The sequence below is a fragment of the Octopus sinensis genome, linkage group LG3 (genome assembly GCF_006345805.1).
Source record: "Octopus sinensis linkage group LG3, ASM634580v1, whole genome shotgun sequence".
Classification (NCBI taxonomy): Eukaryota; Metazoa; Mollusca; class Cephalopoda; order Octopoda; family Octopodidae; genus Octopus; species Octopus sinensis.
Genome location: NC_042999.1, coordinates 162,468,092 through 162,490,579, shown reverse-complemented (window position 1 = coordinate 162,490,579; position 22,488 = coordinate 162,468,092). Strand labels below are relative to the sequence as shown.

Genomic DNA, 22,488 nt, shown 5'->3' with positions numbered 1-22,488 from the left:
GCATTTGTGGATTGTTTTATTTGGGTTGTATTATTGGATTGATAGTGTGGTGTGTAGGATGTGGGCTGTTCCTAGTGGGGCTATTTTTTGCATAGGGTGTAGTGTTGAGGGTCCAGGTATAGCTTCTACATTCTTTTATCATACCCAAAGCTCCACTTATTACTGGTATTGTTTTTATCTTCATGCCTCACATCTTGAATATTTCAATTTCAAAATCTTTATTCTTTGACAATTTCTCCACTTCTTTTTGGGTATTATTTTGGTCAGAAGGGACAGCAATGTCTTTCAGTATTATTATGCCGGGGCAATTAGCTTTTATTTCTTTGTCAGTCTGAACAGGCATATCTCAGATGATTGTGGCCTGGTTATTGTCATGTATCTTGTTTGACACATGTTTATATTATTTATTGTAAGTTTTTATGTTGTAGTGTTGGTATATTGTCCAGTGGACATAACTACTTACTTGGTCATGTCTGTATATATATATATATATATATTCAGATTTGGCAGGGTCTGGACAGCCAGAGATGATGTGGTCAACTGTCTCATTGTGCTGGTTGCATCTTCTGCATTTGGTGTGAGGGCCCGTTTTCATTATTTTGCTTTTATAGTTGTTTGTGGTCAGGTATTGGTCTTGTACAGTGAGAATTAGTCCTTCCATTTTTAGCCTAGGGCTTTTGAGCCATTGTTGGCTTTTACTTAGGCTCACTCTTCTCTGTCAAGCCTTGCAGGGTATTGAATATGGAGTGATTTTTCTCTCCATTTCTTCTTTAGTAGGTTTTGTAGTTCTGTTTTCATATTGTTTTTTGTCTCTTTGGCCATTTTTGCTATATTGTCATCTGAGGTCAGTGTATCAGTGTACTCTTTACTCTTTTACTTGTTTCAGTCATTCGACTGCGGCCATGCTGGAGCACCGCCTTTAGTTAAGCAAATCGACCCCGGGACTTATTCTTTGTAAGCCCAGTACTTATTCTATTGGTCTCTTTTGCCGAACCGCTAAGTGACGGGGACGTAAACACAACAGCATCGGTTGTCAAGCAATGCTAGGGGGACAATCACAGACACACAAACACACACACACACACATACATATATATACATATATATGACAGGCTTCTTTCAGTTTCCGTCTACCAAATCCACTCACAAGGCATTGGTTGGCCCGGGGCTATAGCAGAAGACACTTGCCCAAGGTGCCACGCAGTGGGACTGAACCCAGAACCATGTGGTTGGTTAGCAAGCTACTTACCACACAGCCACTGTTTTGTATTTTGTTGCCTCCTTGTGTATAGAGAAAAACATTTTATTTTTCTCATGTTGCTCTATTACATCTTCCACTTTTTGTTTCTAAGTACTTTTCTAGTCCAACTGTTGTTATTTTATAGTAGTTCACTTTCTATGTTTGGTCATAGCCTCCTTTTCACAAACAGATATATTCTATCTGTGTCTACTTTGAGGAGATACTTCAGTATGCTGTTAATAATTTTCTGGTTTTTCTATATAAGTTTTTCAATTCACTGATCTTCCAGTTTGTTGTGTTAAAGCTGTAATTTATTACTGGTATGGTTAGTGTGTTTATCCCTATTATCTTATTTTTAGCATTGAGTTCAGTGTTTAATATTAGTCTAACTCTTCTGTAATACTCTCTTCTAACTTTCCCTTTCATTCCTGTGTGTTGTATTTTCGCTGTTTCATCTATCCCTAGATATTTGTATGGGCAATCGTGATCTAATTCTGTGATTTCTGTGTCTATGTCGAGTGCAGTGTGTTCAGTGCTGATTAATTTGCCTCTTCTCAGTGTCCCTTTGGCACATTTGTTCAGCTCCATGCTCATCCCAATGTCGTTGCTGAAACTATGGACAATTTTAGAAGGTTTTTCTGTTCTGTGGTATTTTTAATGAAAACGCTTAAATCATCCGTATACGGGAGATGGTTTATTGTTTGTCCATAGTATCTATAACCAGTGGTAGTTTCATTTTACAAGTTTGTTAGGGGAGTCAGAGCAAGGCAGATAAGCAGAGATGACAGCAAGTCTCCTTGGAAAATCCCTCTAGTTATGGGCATAGGGTAGGTTTTAATAAGTTGTGATTCATTTTTCTGTGTTATAGTGGTATTCCAGTTTGCCATTACATGTTTGATATATTTTAGTAGTATTCGAGCCACTTTATTTGTATGGAGAGATTCCAGTATACACGAGTATGGAACACTGTCAAATGCTTTATGGTAATTACTCCAAGTCATGTTCAGGTTTGTCTTTCTCTTCTTACAGTCCTCTATAATGGCTTGGTTTACCAGAAGTTACTCCTTACAACCATACATCCCTCTCCAGCACCCTTTTTGTTCTTCTGGTAAAACTTTATTTTCCATTTGTTTTATAAACCAGTTATATATAACTGATGTGAGGGTTTTGTAGGATGTTGATAGGCATGTTATTGGCCTATAATTTTGTGGGTGTACAGTGTCTTTGTTTTTGGGACTTTAATGTGGTTTGTCCTTCTAGCATCCAGTTTGGTGTTGATTCTGGCTTGCTTATTAATCAATTTAATACTTCTACTATGGAAGTATGGGTACTGGTGAGATGTTTCAGCCAGAAGTTGGGAACCTAGCTTCTGATTTATTCTAAACAGTTGATTTTGTTTAAACTGTAGACATCTTCCCTTGTATCTTTTGATCTTAACTGCATTTGCTTTAATCTTTTGTTTTAACATATCCAATATAACTAGAGTTCTCTTATCCACCTGGTGGTATTTCTTATTCATGTAATTCTCATCTCTTTCATTGAGTCTCATATTACCACTCCTTACTTCCTCAATCCTACTTAAATCCTTCTATCATATATTGATGCTTTCCTCTTATTCCAATGAGAAGCTTCTGCATCATAGGTAAACAAGCAGTCAGACAATAGTAACTGGCCACAGAAAGGATCATCTATTAAGTATGTATCGCAATGGTATCTGATTCGATTTTATTGTTATTATTATTATTATTATATTATTATTATTATTTTTATTATTATCATTTCACTGAGATTTACTTTGCTTAGACTATTGACTATTGTCAGAAACTGCAAGCACAATGAGCCAATGTATTGAAAGGGTTCAAACAAGAATTGAAACTACATTGCAAGATTTAGTTTACTTTTACTTACAAGCTTAACTATCACTTTGCAGTACTAAAATATCCCTGTCATTTAACTCTATTATAAATCTGTTGTGACCTTGTGTCTGTATGAGAAATCAATATTTCATCTTTTAAGTGTCTGTTTTAAATGTGCTCTGTCTCCAAGTAACTTTAATGTCACTCAAGTGTATATTGTCACTTGTGACATATATTGGCTGTTTGCTCTTTATAGAAATAGCGTCAAACAAATGTTCTGTGCAGTAGTGAAGAACTAGTGTGAAGTGATAGTAGTGGTGGTAGTGGTAGTCTAATTGTGGTTTTGAATGTGGTATTGGCAATTGTTGTGGTAGTAGATGATATATGTATATATATATATATATATATATATATACCGGAGTAAACACATAAATGTGAAACAAGGTGGAAAAAAGAGTACTCAAATACCAGTGGTAGAGTAATATGCTTTATTTTAAGCAGCAGAAAATTCAACAAAATCTGTTACTCTGAGTTTCTCGTTGCCGTTCATCAGACAGTTTTTGCTAGAATGGAACCGATATATCAATTCAATCTAGACTCTTACAAACGCTACACCTTTAAAAAAAATGGACTTGTTTGATTGGCCCTTTAGAAAAAACGGTCAATCTTCGAGCGATAAACAAAAAGGTCAAAAATATATGTATATATATATAAAAACTTATAAAAATTATAAAATTCGAGGAAAAAAACCTTACATTGAATAAAATACATATTGACGTTAATGAGGAAAGTATAATTAAAGCATAGAAATTAAAACCTATTATAAATATTACACTGCAATACATATTTAAATTAAAGTGTACATATATATATCAACATACACAGAGGGATGCATGCAAACACCATACATATACAGACATAAATATAAATCTAAAATATACACATAAATGCATGCGTACATATATGCACGCAATCCATCTCGCACGCAAGTTAAAATCATCTATGTAGCGATTCTCATATACTGAGTAAGGGGACGTAAAGTTGCATCAGTATCAGTTGGAGAAAAAAACGAAAGAAAGGAAGAGAGAGAAAAAGGGACGAAGAAGGGGGAAGGAAAAAAGAAAAAGGAGGGGTGGGGAAAAAAACGAAATAAGAAAAAATTATGTACACAAGCTGTGTAACGGCATTATTGACATATATGGAGACAAGTATACAAATACACAAGTTCGAATGGATACATACACATACAGTCGTGTATATGTGTGCTTAAGCACAAACATACGCTCACTTACACATACACAGATACGCATGCTTACAAATACATATCCATGGCTATACACATACTTATATCAAAATTCTAATTTTTGACAACATTGCTTTTTTAAAAAAAAATGAGTGCAATAATAAAAAATAAAAATATATACAAAAGACATATAAAATAAAATATAACACCCTATTTTGGATCATCTATAAATAATCAAGGTAATCCTATACAATACAATAACATGAAATAAACAAAGTCGAAGGTTTTTCCTAATGTATATGTGGAAATATAAGACTTTGCTATACGGATTAAAATCTGCATAGCGTGGAACAAAATCCATCGTAGCGTTTACATACTAGTTCAAGAGTCAAAATCAAAAATCAAAAATACAAAATATATACTCTATCCATATGGTATATTTATATTCGACATTTTAAATTTAGCCGCGTGCCTACATAAGTTCATTAGCTCACTTCTTTGATTCAAAGAATTATTGTCTTTGAATAAAATGTACATTTTTTCTAATAGGCAAAGTTTGCACTTAAAATTATTTTTGTATGCTCCATGCCTGTATGGTGCCGCTCTGTCCAGAATGCTCCATGTCACGTTGAAAGGTGGGGTTTCCTTTTCTTTTAGTTCCCAGACATATTTCGCTAGGCTGGTCCTCTTCCTATTCTCTGGGTATTTAAATGAATTTTTATGAGAATAAAATCGTGTTTTAAATGAATTTTCTGAAGCCCCTGTGTATGTCTTGTATTCCGATGAGCCTTCTACTTGGACCTTGGCTCTATAAACTACTCCTTTCACTAGACATTTCCCTTCTAACGGACAGGAGCTTTCGTTTTTGAAATTGCATTTCTTAATGGGCTCGGCACCATGTCTAATCTCAATTAGCTTCCTATTATGCTGGCTAATGTAAGAGGCGAAATTTCTGCAACAAGAATAGCTAACCTTCAGGGTTCTTCTATTAAATATCCTATAAAATTTATGACCCTGCTTAAAATGCTTAGAGACTAATCTCAAAAATTCCTTACCTATATTAGTCTTTACGGTAAAATTGAAAGCCGGGTTGAACCACAAAACTTTCCTGGTCCTAGTTCTTCGTGCAGCATTATTACCAGCATTAAACTGGTTGTACTGGATCTTCTCAGAGAATCCATTATTCTTTAATGCGCTATCGTAATAAGATGCAGCATTATGGAATGCTGCCTCGTCCGAAGAAATTGAAGATATTCTTCTACCTACATTGCTGACTAAGTTCCTAAGGATAACTGGTGGATGGTTCGAATCTTTGCTAATATACGATAGCTTTTCATTGGGCTTACGGAAAGGTTTAAAGTAACATCAGACAAACCACTTCCAACATCCAGTACTAACGAATTCAAAACATACGAACGAGACTTCGTATTCTCCGTCACCCACCCACGCGTGTTATAGAGCAACAAATTCCTACAGAAAAATCTGTAGTTTATTATCAGGGAGAGAATTATATTATCCATAATAATAAAGGATAAAATTTATTAATTAATTAGTAATTAGTAATATCTTTATTATTGTCACACTCCCTTCTGAGCATGCGTGCTTATAGTTGGTACTATTGTGGTCACGTGATTGAAGTTTGAGCCTGATCATGCCATTTTTCTTTCTCGCTTTACAGTGTAAGCATGGCCGCTCCACTAGCAATATGCACCAAAGAAGAACAAAAAGCAATGATCCAAGAGATGGTAATGATGAACTGGTGAACCAGTTCACCATTACCATCTCTCGAGCTTGCTGAATCTTTTCATCAGTGGTGGAGGTTGACAGGCGTCCTGCTCCCTCTTTGTGCATCGTGCTTGTCCATCGACTTTTAAACTTCTTTGGTGCACATTGCTAATAGACTGGTCATGCTTACACTGTAAAGCGAAAAAGAAATATGGTGCAATCAGACTTTGATCATATGACCACAATATTACCAACTATAAGCATGCATGCTCAGAAGGGGGTGTGACAATAATAAAGATATGTTATATCATTTTTGACTTCCCCTCATAGTTGGAAAGGCATAAAGATCACAACTTTTCATTTCTCTTTCTAACTCCTGCTATAAATCTGAAGCTATTCACACCTGCATAACCAGCTGTCTATTATTACTGTTGTGAGTGCTGTAGAACAAGAAATAGATTGTCACTGGAGTCTGCAGCACATTAGTTGAAATCATTTCTCTTCACTGACAATTCTTCTTTTTAATACGAAAGTAATTAAAAAAAAAAATACCAGTGTGAACAGTTGAATCCCCATAAAAACTCTAAGGATAATGTTCTGGGAAAGAAGGACCAAGTGTATTAGATGATGTGTGTATGGAGTGGTGATGGGAGTGGAAGTGGACAGAATGTGGGTGACAGCAGAGTGAGTGAAAACGTTACGACTTCGCATCTCTTTGATCCACCTTCTTATAACCTTGATGCTTTCATGTTCAGTTAAAAATCTATAACTTTATAAATAGATTTTGAGATTCTGCTTCACTTGTTAATGTCTTTGGGAAACTATGAATATCACAAAATTCTCTTAATTTCTGTCTTAAACTACAGACCTTTATGCATAGTTGAAAACAAGCTATAGTTATTTATCCATTGTTGGCTTTTCCTTTCTTCATTTCTTGTTATTGTTCTGGTGTCATATGAAAAATCTTTTTGTGAAAAACTCTTGGCCTGAATCATTTTTTTATTTTTATTTATTTATGTATTCTCTCTTTGGTTACCACTGCAGTGCAGTTTATTGCAGCAGTATCTGTACTGGAAAAACAACTAACTCTCTCTGAAGAGAACCTAACACAAAAAAAAAAATCAATAACAGACCTTCTCTTGTATTCATCAGAACAATGGAAGGGAAGCAAAAAAGAATTCCCAAAATAATTGGTTACAGTCAGGTCAATTTCATTTGATGTCCAAGTTTTGTTTATTTTACCACATGCATGAATAGAACTCACTGGCTCAGAATGCAAAAGAACATTCCTTGCTTTCTGCTTTAAATATCTAGAACTTTGATCTTTATGTCATGGAATCTTCAAATATTTTAACAAAGTGTGATGTTTGGCAGTGATTTAGCTTTTTAAATTATCAAGCGTTTTTGTGTTTTAACATCCAATTTGCCACACTAGCATCAGTGGATACATTTTATTTACTATCTTCAAATTTCGGATATTTGCATAAATGGTGAACTTCTTTCTATTAATTATTCAGCTGTAAATCAGGAGCAATTCTCTCTCTCTCTCTCTCTCTCATATTGTTGTGTCTGAAAAGAAGCCTATCCCATAATCCCTAGAAACCTATTACTGGTAAATCTTTAGTGATGGTGGGTGGGTGGGGCATTTATAAATAGAGATGGTTGAATAAATTTGGTTCAGTCGACAATGTCGAAAGAGTATAGACCTAGTATTGTATTGGGTAAGTTCTGTAGAGAAGTGACTATGGCTAAAATGTCTGTTTGGTCAATGTTGACCTGGGACTAAAAAAATTACAAAATCTCTTTAGTTTCTAGAAATAGCATACAAATTTCCCTTAATTTGAACCTTACAATTTTTCATAAAAGGTTATGGCTTTTTAAAGTAAACTTTTTGTATATTTAGAACTATACATGGTCTGATCAATAAGTTTCTTGACTGTTGCCATAGTAATAAAGCTAAATTATTCGGAGTACCTTGAACTCTGCTGTGCATTTGTGCTAAGTTTTAACGTTCTAGCTCATTTCCGCTGTTTACAGCAGTGCTTGAAAGGAACATGTATAGCATGTGATCATTGCATTGACCATGACAGAGAAAGTTGAGCAGAGAATCTGCATCAAATTTTGCCAAAAGCTTGGCGATACCTGCTCAGAGGCCAACACAAAGTTGCAGAAAGTGTATGGATAGGAGTGTATGAGTGGTTAGGATGTTTCCAAGATGGCTGAAAAAATGTTGACATTGACGAACATTCAGGGAGACCCACAACCAGCAGAACTGAGAAAAACATCACAGATGTGGGTACAGCTGTGAGGGGAAATCATTATCACTGAAGATTTGTCTACCAAGTTTGTGCCAAAGCTACTTTCAGCTGACCAAAAACACACTCTGGTTTCAGTTGTACAAGATCTTGATTGTGTCAAAAATTGTGAAGCATGACTGTCACCACTACTACATGAACCTGAAGATTGCAGAATTTAATGCATGAAAGTACTAGTTCAATCAGAATGAACATTTAACATTCTATTATTTTCTTTTATTTTATTATATTATATTATATTATATTATATCATTATAAGATTGTAAATAAAACGTGAAAATCAGACAAGGTTGGAATTCCTTTTATTATTAATATATATATATATATATATATATATATATATATATATATTTATTTATTTATATATATATATATATATACTAGCATTATGACCCATCGTTGCTGGGTCATAGTGCTAGTGCATGTATATCATCAGCATCGTTTAACGTCCGTTCTAGCACGGGTTGGACGGTTCGACCGGGGATCTGGGAAGCCAGAAGGCTGCACTAGGCTCCAGTCTTATCTGGCAATGTTTCTACAGCTGGATGCCCTTCCTAATGCCAACCACTCCGTGAGTGTAGTGGGTGCTTTTTATGTGCCACCTGCACAGGTGCCAGGCGAGGTTGGCAACGGCCACGGTTGGATTGGTGCATTTTACGTGCCACCGGCACGGAAGCCAGTCGAGGCGGCATATGTGTACATATTACATGTACATCTATATATATACATCTACACATAAAATACAAAATACAAAGTTATATCTTGATATCGCTAGTGATAACAATACTCAAAATATATAACAGACTGGAATTGTAGGCCCATCTCTTGCAATTTCAATCAATTGTATCTTGTCCTCCCTCTTGTATAGAAGTGTGGCTACAATCCAGCCTACCTCTACTTCTGGGGGGACATTTTAAACTTTTATCCGGGATATCCTACGTCCCAGATATAAAGGTGAAAATAAAATAATTCCACTTTGCAAGGTTCGAATCGAGTACTCCCTTGCATGCTCCGTTGACTCGAACCTTGCTTCTATTGTGGCAAATTTACCACCTCTAGTCGTGCCTTTCATAGTCGCACCAAGACACTTTTCGAAGGTGCTTTCCTCCAGGTGTTCAAATCTTTTTTTTTCTCTATATTGTATACTTTATAGACAGTAGTCTTTTCTTTAATTTAATTTTTTATTTCGTTTGGTGGTGTTATCCTAGATTCACCGTCTTTGTCGGTGATCAATCCGAAATAGGTTTCTTTTTCTTCCATTTTAATTTTAATGGGTTTGCACCCGCCGACAGCTGCAGCGAAATTCATTTTTGGACTTTCTTCTATCGAAGGCATTCTAACAAAAATGCTTCTGTGTAAACGGTGAAAATATTGTCAATTTACCCAAACAGGGACACAATTAAATTTTTAAACAATAACCAAAACTCCTCCCAAAGGGAGAGGGTTACAGTTTACAATTATTTAACAAATGCAACACAACAACGTTTCCCTTACGCGGAACCAACAATCGTGATAACAATAGTTAAACAGTAATAATAATAATAACAACAAACCTTACTGTGAATCAAAAAGCAGTACGCAGTTGAAGCTATAGTCCTTTATGTATAATAGTCCAACTGGACTATTCCATTTCTGTATGCTAATTTTATCTTTAATTTATTCCCATTCATGTTAAACCACTTATTCAAGTTCAAGTCATTGATGCAATTTTATACCAATTGCTATTTTTACTTTTGTTATGTTACGATTATATTATACTTTAGTTTGATTTTAATTATTACTTACTACATATAATTCAATTGTTATTATTATCTCTAATTTTTATTGTTAAAGTGAAAGTATCTGACATAAAATACAGAAATGTTTTTGTTTCACTTTTAACACGTAATACTGAAATAGTGAAGAAGATATGATATTGCTATGGGCTCGCCCTAGGCAAGAATTTGAACTTTTTTTTGCCCATGAAACTACATGGACCCTAAGTAAGGCATGTGTAAAATTTGAATGAAATTGGTTGTGTAGTTCTCAAGTTTTAGGGAAACACACAGACAGACAGACAGACACACATTCTCAGTTTTATATATATAGATGTATATATATATATATGTATGTATATATATATATATATATATATATATATATATATATATACACACAAATAAGAAAATGGAGGAACAGATTCCTTTCAATCATCGACTTACAGATAATACCAATTCATATTATTTATTAACTACTTAAATAGGAACATCCAAATCCAACAGAATAAAACAATATACATCAATAAGTAAGATAATACCTTAAAAATATTACACATAAAATGGATCTTACAGCTGTTTCAGCCTGTAGATAAAGGTATCTCATTGTGCCTATATTAGTCAGATGTATTGAGGTAATATGCAGTTAAAAATGAGTTACTTATATATATATATATCTCAAGGCCTCATCAGAGATTATAAAGTATAGTTATAAAAATATACAAATGCAAATATAAATATGAAACAAAATAAACATACACAAGAGTATATATATATATATATATATATATATATATATATATATATATATATATACATGTATATAAATATATATATAATAATATACATACACATAAGGTTACAGATAATCAAATATATATACTGGAGTATACATATACATCCACATCAATGGGTACATATACAAAGTCCATTATATTATACTATATTTTATGTGGTATTTTCCATCTTCTATGTATTGTGAATAGCAGAATGCACATATTCCAGTATTGGTATTATTTATGATAATAATAATATTAATAGTTTTGGTAATGTATTGTAATGAACTTTGGACTTTGTATATGTACCCATTGATGTGGATGTATATGTATACTCCAGTATATATATTTGATTATCTGTAACCTTATGTGTATGTATATTATTATATATATACTTATATACATGTATATATATGTATATACACTTATATACATGTATATATATATATGTATATACACTTATATATATATATATATATATATATATATAATATATATATATATATATACTCTTGTGTGTGTGTATTTTGTTTCATATTTATATCTGCATTTGTATATTTTTATAATTATATTTTTATAATCTCTGACGACGCCTTGAGATATATATATAACTCATTTTTAACTGCATATTACCTCAATACATCATTCAAATAGTATATGCTGGTATAATAACTCTTCTCTATATAAAGGTACTACCCAACATGGTCTCCATCATAAGCAATTCATTTGCACCATTACTGAGCCCGACTCTCAAATAGTCTTTGAAAGATTTCAGATGTGCCCTATTGTATCCACTTTACTGTCATTTTCACCTCATCTGTATCATCAAATCATTATGTCTGAAGACTGATCTTCATTGGACTAAGCTGGTGGAGTTTGCCAATTGCTTGACTTGTTGCCAAAGACATGTGTGGTCATTCATTGTCAGGGGTGAATGTGTATCATTTTCAGGTTTTTCTTTTGTCTCTTTCTCCTAAAAGCTTGTCTAAGGTTTTTTTGAGAGTCTCTCTACTGCTTGCTCTTCATGGTATTGCCATATTCTGGAAAATTAAGAAGAATGAAGCCTTTTTTCATCCTCCAAAACAATTGTCCCGACTTTCTGTACTAATTATTGGCTCTTATCTGTTTATTGATTTATTATTATTTTTCTTGTATTGACCTGATTACTCAGCTGTATTAATGTAGTACATGCCCTTGGTACCATAAACAAATCAAGAAGAGTATCAGTATTAATTATTTCGTATTACAAAGATACAAATTTGCATAAAATGTGAGCTGTGCTATTGTGACTTTTTTTTTTTTTTTTTGAAATTCATAAATGTTGGGTTTACCAGGGTTGTTTTCAAGAAGCTCATCTGTGCCTTTCTTTATGACTCCAAGTGCACCAGCTTGAGTAGTTTGTGTTTTCGATTGACTCATTCTGCTGGTCTTTCTAGGTCTTTATAAAGTATAATAATAAGTATAATAGCCATCTCAATATGGCTAACCACAAAGGGTGGGTGTTACTGTAGCTTTTAGCCCCAGGAGATCATCGTCTCCAGCTGGCTTTAGGTACACTATCTGTGCCCTTATGGTATTTGCAAAGGGAGGCCATCCCTTTCTCGTAAGCCTAAGTGATACAACCGGACTGCAGTTTCGAGGTTGTTGCACTTAGGCTTACGAGAAAGGGATGGCCTCTCTTTGCAAATACCATAAGGGCACAGATAGTGTACCTAAAGCCAGCTGGAGACGATGATCTCCTGGGGCTAAAAGCTACTTTGCAAATTTGTTATACTTTTTAACAGATAAATTTTTATCAGATGATATTGTCATGTCAATGAATATGCATGTTCTATTTTTAAAATCTTTTACAGGCAGAGGCATGGCTGTGTGGTAAAAAGCTTGCTTCCCAACCACATGGTTCTGGGTTTAGTCTCACTGCACGGCACCTATAGTTTCAGGCTGACCAAAACCTAGTGAGTGGATTTGGTTGTTGATTAAACATCAATTTAAAACCAGTGGTCTAGCATGTTAAAATCTGATGGTTCAGTAAATTGTATTACATACATATGAGAGGGATGACCTCTATGTGGACAACCCTTATGCTAGAAGTATATCTGCTATGGTCTTACCACTAAGAAATGTTCTCAAGAAAATTTAGCAAACACCAGAATGTAAGCGAGCAAGACAGATGAAAAGTAACAAATATATATATATATATATAATATATATATATATATATATATATGTATGTATATAACTGTGTATGTGTGTCTGTATTTGTCCCCATACCTTAGTGATTTGGCAGGGGAGACTGATAGAATAAGTACTTGGCTTACAGAGAATAAGTCCTGGGATTGATTTCTTTGACTAAAACCCTTCAAGGCAGTGCTCCAGCATGGCTGCAGTCAAATGACTGAAACAAGTAAAAGAAATAAAAGAAAAAAACAAATAATATCAGGCTAATTGGCATTTATGGTGCAGTCAGTGTGTAGTGTAAAACTCCATCAAATTGTTGCATTTTTGCTTCAACTACTGGTAGGTGATGGTTTTCATACCAGTTTTTTTATATGACCTGTACCCTAATATTTGCATAGTGTCCAGTAAATGTATTGACCAACTTGATTATGCTTAGCTTTATATTCAACTGGAGACATGGTGGAGCACCATGAAATTATATGGTCTATTGACTTGTCTTGTTTTTTACAGATTGTTGTAGTTGTTTTCAACTTTTGTATGCAAGTTTCTGCCGCACCACCAAGTGCATCTTTGTGTTCCTAAGGTGTGTGCATCATCATCTTCTGATGTAGAATTGTGTTTGTATACATCAGTTTTGCTATTTTGTGGGTGTTTATTTGTTTCTGGTGTTATTTTAGTGTTTAGTCTTTTTATTGATTGGGCGTACAATGTGATTTCTCATTTTGTTGGGTGGTGTTAGTATTTTTGGTTGGTAATTGGTATTACAGTGATTGTGTGGAGTATATGCTGTGTGTGTTATATTAATGAGTGGCAATTGTGTAGAATGTGTTGTTGTTTTCAATTACCTAAAGAACATACAGGCTGCACAGTATGTTAGTCTGTTCCATTCTATTTCCAACTGTTAGAAGTTAATTAATTGCAAATAAAAAAATAAAAACGTACTCACCTCTTCCCACTTTAACTAAGGCTGTTGGTATTTCTGTACACATGTATTACATGTGTACATAAACATGCCTCCTCCACTCCCTCATGCACACACATGTAATACACATGTTTACAAAACTTCTTTGACTATATTAAGACTGTTGGGATGTAAGAGTGGTTGTGTGTGGCTGAAGTTTGCAGCAGAAATGATATTTTATTTTTAATATATTTGCTTGTTTCAGTTCTTGTTTCAAAATGCAGTGGAGCAAGGAGATTCCAAATGGCTGATTATCTGAGAAGAAAGGATAGGACATAGTTGTTAGTGGAAGACTGTGTGGGGCTGGACACCAGAGGCATGAGCAGTGAGTCAGTGATATCTGAGCAGGGAAGGTATGAAATTAGTTCTTAGTAGGAGCAGACTTATAATAGTGGTAGAAAAGGCAGAGAGAAGAAACTGTATGACTGTGTGTCAGAGGCTGAAATGTGTCCACAATGTAAATGTCACCTGAGTGACCCTTCTCTGGATGTGGTTCAAGATGACTGTAACATAACAGTTTCAGATGTGGGAACAGTACTCCATTTCGGCCTTGTAGAGTCTCAGCAGCTATTAGGGGCTGGAATACCTACTGGATGCAGTCCTAGCTCTTCTAAATGCATGTTTTTATCAGTCAGATTCTCAGTGATGGTAAGGAGTAGAATTTGGGGTGATTTCAAGGGCCTTAGCTGAATGCAGTACATTTTCAGAAGGGGTGTGGTGTGGTGATATTTTCTTTCTATGAGTAGTGCTTGAGTTTACTTGTTAAAAGAGACAAGGTTGGCACAGCCCCCACCGGAGGATACCTTCAAGTTGTTCATTCATGGAAAGTTCTGGTTTGATATGTTGTGTGTAGAGTGTGTGTGTGAATGATGTATGGTCAGGGAAAGATTGAGAAGAATGAAGGGTTGAATTATCTGCATAAGAGTGGGCATTGTTGGATATGTAAGCAGGATCATTGATGTATAGAAAGACGAAAGTGGGTCAGAAACTAAATCCTGGGGAACACCAGTTGGGCTGAGAGTAGGGCAGTAAGAAGTCTGTCAGCACATGCCAGTGGTGCACTGAAAGGATGCTACTGATCCAACAGATGAGAGGTGGGTGGAGCACATAGGTTTTGATAGATTTGCATGCCAGGAACAAACTTCGCTAAATTCTAGATCAACAACTTTCATTTTGCCAACTTCTGTAAAGCAAGAGCCCACTAGGGAGTGATATAAGAAGGTAGACCTTTTGTTGAATCTTGTTCTATGTAAGCTGTGCCTTTAACCTCTCTTATAGTAGTGGGGAGACAGAGAGAGTAAGAGAAATTCAAGGTGTTGGTAAAAATATTGAAGTTAAAATTATTATGATATATTAGTTATCATACAGCCTAGCTTGTCCGGGACTGTCCTGGTTTATTAATGTTGCCCTGGTATGCCAGCTGGTTTGGAATTATGTCCCACATCTTTGGGAATTTGAAAAAATTTATTTGCTATGATTTTTTTTTACCCTGTTTGTTAGAAAAGTCACTAGTATTGATGCTAATTAGTCTTCTTAGTAGAATATCAGACTCCTGTAACAATAGCCAAACCAAGATTTGAGACTAAAACCCTCTGCTTCACTCGTACACATGAACCATGATATTCAAAATCATTACTTCAACTGGGAAGAAATAGGTGGCCCATAGAAAAACCAGCTGGTGACAGTAATTTTTCATAGACTGAGAGAAATAATAGAAGTCTCTGAACTCTGACTCATTTACACATTAATGAATAATAATATTAGGCCTTTTATAAGATGTTTTACATGAGAAATAGAGTCAGACTGCAGAACTTAGGTGATTCAACTTGTCCCTCAGACAATTCACCAAGATTGCTAGAGGTGTCTGTACAATTGGACACTGATAGCTGACTGACATAAGTCTCTCACTGTTGTTTTGTTTTTTATCTTTTACTCAGTCTTAACTAAAACACAGAAAATGCTGGATTTTTTCTAAAAAAACTTTGTTTGACAGTAAAATGTGGTCACTGTTTTGCAGACATCACTGTAGTGCACGGAGGTAGGTCAGATATTAAAGGTCATTTGAAATCTTAAAAGCACAAAATGAGTTTTGTAGTTAGTGTATCATGATTAGATACTCTTTTAAAAAGTTGGAAGTAATTGAACTGGAGTTTCTTATTGCCTTGAAAGAGGTCTCTTGTTTTTTTGTTTCTCATAAACTGGGTTTCAAGACACCCTACTGTTTGTCAAAGTTAGTCTCAAAACATTTTGAGCCAAAGTTCTGTCTTGCAGTGACACAATGTGAAGCCCGAATTTTAAATGTAATGGCATGAATGGCTAGCAAATTTTATGACAATTTCTGTAGATGCTTCTAATTGAAAAAATGCTAAAATGATACTTTTCATTATTCAGTATTACATTTCTACTTAGGAATGTAATAAAAATTCTGGAGACATATCTTGGCCTATTACTGAGCAGTCTACAATTAAGATAAACCAAAAGATTGGAAAGCAAGTAATAAATATTGATCAGTTATTTGATGAAGTTATTGCAAAAATCTTTTGTAGAAGTTTGGACAACATGGAACTTCACGTACAAAGTAAAATGCCAAATCTTTTTTTGTCCATTGCAAATTAAAACACATATTAGCAAAAAAAGTCTTAGTGCTGTTATAGAACACATTTAATGTCTTCCTGGTACTTCTGCATCAGTTCAGAGGGGGCCTTGTAACAGGTTTAACATTCTTGGCTACCTGCTTCAAGTGGAGATGCCTGGTAATTTTTTATATATCTTTCCTACCACAATATTTGAAGACTTCTCTACTTGTCAGACATGGATTCCACACAACTTCCCTTTTCACACGTAACAAAGTATGATTCGAAGCAACCCTCAACTTACTCTTATCTGCCCTCAACTGGACAGATATAAGAGACTGCACAAATTCCTTCATTATTCAGTGATCTCTTTCCAGTATTTTTGATATTTCTATGGTTGTTTTTCCTTTTCCAAGCTCTGACACAATGGTAGACTTCTCATTCAAGGTAAGATCACATTTCTGACCCATAATGACACTTAAATTGGGTACCTGCCTAATAATTTGGGACAGCAGAAATGTTGCTGCTACACAATAATGGCTGCTGTTTGTTTTCATTTGTGCAGATCCAATTTATTTTAACAGGATGTGTCCAGGTAATGCTGTGTGTTTCATACAATTTCATGGACCAAAATTACTGAATGGATCCTTATGATATTTGGAACTTAGATTCAATGCATAAGGGCGGGTATAATGAATTTCAGATGGCTTAAAGGGGGCAGAATGTCCATGAAAATTCATAATTTTTCGATGTTTTTGAAATTTCAACCATAGGTAATCGACACACATCAAGAACTATTCTCAAAGTTTCCACTTCATGAGTATTTTAAGACACCCGAATGGGGGCCTTAACTCCCAAATTTTAGTCATTTTTTATGATCCAAAACTAGGTCAAAAGTACTGAATGGATCTTTATGAAAGTTGGAAATTATATTCTATGCATAAGGGTCATAACACCCATGACAATTCATATATTTTTGCTGTTGATGAAATTTTAACCATAGATACAAATGAAGTAATATTTATAAAATTTCGTCTTCTTAGAAGTTAGAAAGACCCTTTCATGGGGACTTAACACCCACAATTTAGTCATTTTATCTAAGCAAAGATGAATACAGTTGTACTCTTGGAAGCTGTAGGGTCACCCTAGCATAAAAGATGAGCATTATTTATAATTCAATGGTGCAACAGTGTAAGAGTTTGCTTTGAGATATACTTAGATTGTGATTTCTGCAATGTGGTGCATAAATTGTCAAGTAAATGAGAGGCATCTTTGCCTCCACTGATTCAGTTGCAAAGTGTTGAGTAAAGTTATTTGGTTGCAGACCTCCTTTCAGTGTTTATTATCACAGGGTCACACATAGTCCCCAGATGGTAATATTGATTTCAAGGCCTTCTCAAATGAATGACTGGTTATTCAAAGACATTTATAGATTGTAAATTTATTCTGTCCAGTTACGTATCAGTATAGTGGTCATTTGCAAACTCCAGAGGTAACACTTTCAGTTCTCCTTAGCCCTCACATCACACATTTGTTAATGTTTATTTCAGTTGGGTCACACACTTCCAATTGCTATAGATTCGTAATGCATCTTACAGCTGTGCCTGTCACCTGTATGGTGAGGAATCCTACACTGGGGAGTAGTAACGACTAGGGTACGGTAGCTGACTGCTCATTGTGATCATTCGTCTTTTGGTTTCCTGTAGCTTTGCTCTCTCTTTTATAAACCCAGTAAACACATATTTCCTATTTCAAAGAAATTCGAACAATACATATAAGACCCAAGATAAAAAGATTCTCAACAATTCAACTTCTCTGGTTGACATTCAGACACCCACCCCCAATAGGGGCCTTAACTCCCACATTTTAGAGCTCCATGACCTCCATTTTTCAAGAGTAAAATCCTTTTAACAGATTCTATAAGACTGGAATTTTGGAATCTGCGCATAAAGATCAGTAATATGGGATACATGTGTCATGATTAGAATTTTTTTAGGGTGTGCAAAGAGGGAAAGAACCCTCATCTGCAATTTTGATGAAATTCGAATCATAGGTATTCCAGTTCATTACAGAAAATATAACCGAAAAGTCTAATTCTTCAATTGCATGTAACACGGACAAAGCTGGAGAGGAGTTGAGGGTGGTGTTGTTGGGTTGTATTGTATGATTATTGTTTATCCTCTGGGATGTTCACTATTATGACAGGAAGTATATTTGGGCATTGTGGTGCATTTAAGAGTCAGGTGTTAGCTTTGGCATTATAATTGTAGTTATCAGGGGTTAGTTTTGTTAAGGGGGTCAGTTGGTGCATTGGGTTTATATGCATGGAGTTAGAAGTTATGTTGAATTAATTTACTAGGGTGGAGGTTAACCATTGATGGATTTTAGAGTTTCTTGTTAAGATTTTGGGTAACTCCAGCAGTGTTGTTGGTAGTGGTAGAGTAGGACAACTTTATAGATTGGGGATTAAATATTTTTCTAAGGGGGTTAGATTTAGGGAAATATTTTTTGAGTAGGGAGAAGAAGAGTTTGGGTACTCAAGTCTGGACATAAAGGGCGATGGGTGGGGTGGAACTAGATGACGTCTTGTGTCTAATTCATTTAATTTGATTAGGGAGGGTTACCTAGATGGAGATAGGGTTTTGGAGGTGTATGTTGGTGTGTTTTGGTTGGTTGTGGCGTATATGGGATTAGGGATTATCAGGTAGGGGGTGGGTCGTTTGTTAGGTCATTTGCTACTCCAATATTTGGATGGGTATTGGAGGGGTGGAGTAGGGGGTTACATTTATAATATGGGGGTTAGGAACTAGTTTTTGCTCTGGGTTTAGTTGAGAGATGAATGTCCCACATGGGTATATATTCAATTAAGTGTTAATATCCAGCATGTTGTTGGGCACAGTTGTAATATTCAGCATGTTGATCGAATAAATCTTGATTAGCAGAGGAGGAGGCTTTCCCCAGGTTTGTGGTATGGGTAGGTTTGGTTTTGTCAGTCCAGGGTAACATCGAAGAAATTAGTGGTTTTGACATTTTAGAAAGAGATACTGAAGCCAACGTTTTTAAAGAAGCTTCTTCATCTTTTTTTAGTTTGTTTCGTTATCTGCTTACTAGAATTTTGGATAGTGAACAGTGCCATCTCTCTATAGCTCACCGGAGATGTTGGGAAATGGTTAATGGAGACTGTTAAGTAGGTAGAGTCCAACGAGGTCAGTAGCTTCAGCAGAGTCACTGGCTCCCATAGGGATGTCATATAAATAAATCCCTTTCATTCTTACCTATGTTTTTTCACGCTAACTACTTGATAATTTCTTATGAAGATTTTATCCTATTTTTAAATTTATATTTTTCACCGGAACAATTCAATACTGAATTTTTGTTCCGAGTAAGCACGTTGTTACCGAAATGCAATTCGAATAGCCCGCCATTTACATAGATATGTAGGGATGTACATTCCTATATGCTGCGATGGACACTGCGGTTGCTCGTCTGGTATGTTGTTCTTGTTCATTCATATATATCTTGAGTTTGTTGCACTGAAGAACATAAAATGCATATACTGCATTGATTGCGAAATCACAGGTGATATGTAACTAAATTCTGTTTTTAAATGACTCGCTTTGAAGATTGCATTCGGTACAATTTGTTTATTTTGGTAGTTTTGACTTTAAAAGTCCCTCCTAGCGTGCGGCATCTATGTGTAATTGTGCTCTCTATATAATATAAATATGTTATATATTGGATACTTTCTATTTGATAGTGGCTGCATCTGCCCCAGTCAATAAATGTTTATCATGTGTGTGTTTGTGTGTGCATACATACATGCACACACACACACACACACACACACATACATTGTTTCTATATCTGCTTTTTCTTTGCTGGTGTGGATTGGTTGTGATTATTTGTGGCAATATTTTGTTTGACTCTAGGTCACCATTCACCTGATGTTATCTTGTTTTATAGAGAATAGAAGGGTATTCTCTCTAGTTTTTGGTTGGCATGTCATGCTCTTCAGTTTAACACTACCATTTAATCTGTACATACCTTTAGTGGACACCACTCCATTTCAAGTATTCATACTGAATCTGCTAGACAATTCTCTTTCCTTTTTCTTAAGATCCACAGATAACAACCCAACTTATACTCTGCACATAATCTCATACTAACAAGCAAATCACGCATCTTCTTTTGAGATACAGATCTCTCAACTATTATCTGCAGTCGTAGGCGTAGGAGTGGCTATGTGGTAAGTAGCTTGCTTACCAACCACATGATTCTGGGTTCAGTCCCGCTGCGTGGCATCTTGGGCAAGTGTCTTCTACTCGGGCCAACCAAAGCCTTGTGAGTGGATTTGGTAGACGGAAACTGAAAGAAGCCCGTCGTATATATATATATATATATGTGTGTGTGTATGTTTGTGTCTGTGTTTGTCCCCCTAGTATTGCTTGACAACCGATGCTGGTGTGTTTATGTCTCCGTCACTTAGTGGTTCAGCAAAAGAGACTGATAGAATAAGTACAAGGCTTACAAAAGAATAAGTCCTGGGGTCGATTTTCTCGACTAAAGGTGGTGCTCCAGCATGGCCACAGCCAAATGACTGAAACAAGTAAAAGAGTAAAAGAGAGAGTCCATTTCTCCTATCTAGGTTATACTCTACTTAAATTTCATTCTGAAAGGCAGTGTCTATGCATATTGTAGATTCTGTCTGTGCATATTTTAGATTCCACTTATCCCACAACTCATCTCTCACACCTGGATATCTGTAACAAAGTTTTCCTGTTACTTTAGCTCAAACCCATTTCTCCAAATACATCTACTTCTACCATTTCCAAAACTTTTCCAGTTACCAACAACTTTTCAACCATATCTCTTCTTATATGAAGTACATCTATTGGGTTGGCAACTAAGTTTCCGCGGTTTTTAAAAATTTTGGAATCTATATGGTTTTTTTTTTCTAGTTAATTTTTGTTAATTATTGTTTATTTTCAGATCATTAAAGTGGAATGTCAAGTTAAGAAAAACAAACATTTTCGACACCTTCTTTTTGCTTTTAATTAAGGTTTTAAGGCTGCAAAAGCTGCTCACGACATTTGTGCTGTGTATGGAGAGGGTGTCATAGCTGAAAGAACCGCTTGTGATTGGTATGCCGAGTTCAAAAATGGAAATTTTGACCTCAAAGACGTACCTTGTTCTGGTCATCCAGTTCAGTTCAATGAAGAGCGATTAAACCAACTTTTGCATGAAAATTCTCATCAAACAACAAAGGTACTAGCAGAGTAAATGGAATGCTCCCACACTGCTACAGAGAAGCATCTTCACTCGATGGGAAAGGTTCAGAAGTATGGAGCATGGGTTCTCCATGCTTTAAGTGACAACAACAAAAGTCAACGAGCCACAATCTCCGCTGGTTTGCTTGCTCATTACCGCTCAACTCATGGACACAAGCAACGATTTCTTTACTGAATTGTTACTGGCGACGAAAAATGGTTCCTATATATCAATATGAAGCAGCGTAAGGAATAGCTTAGCCCTAGTAAACAAGCAACACTGTGTGTGAAACAAGATCTTCATATGTTGTGCATATGGTGGGACTGGGAAGGGATTATCCATTACAAATTGCTTGAATGGAACCAAACGGTCAACGTGGAATTCTATGTTCAACAGATGAAATGACTCAACAGTGCTATTCAAGAGAAAAGACCTAATCGGCAACATGGAGTTCTTCTGCTGCATGACAACGCCTGCCCTCATATCGCCAATATGACCAAGGAAGCCATGCAAATGCATGGCCGGGAAGTGCTGCCACACCTGCCATACTCTCCTGATTTGGCACTAATGGATTTCCACTTCTTTCGATCTCTTTCAAA

At 35.5% G+C, this 22,488-nt stretch overlaps 1 protein-coding gene across 1 annotated transcript in view; it reads left to right on the top strand.

Annotated features, from left to right (window-relative positions):
- LOC115209097 (chondroitin sulfate proteoglycan 4-like) overlaps positions 1-22,488 on the top strand; it is a 196,527-nt gene that overhangs the window by 42,450 nt on the left and 131,589 nt on the right.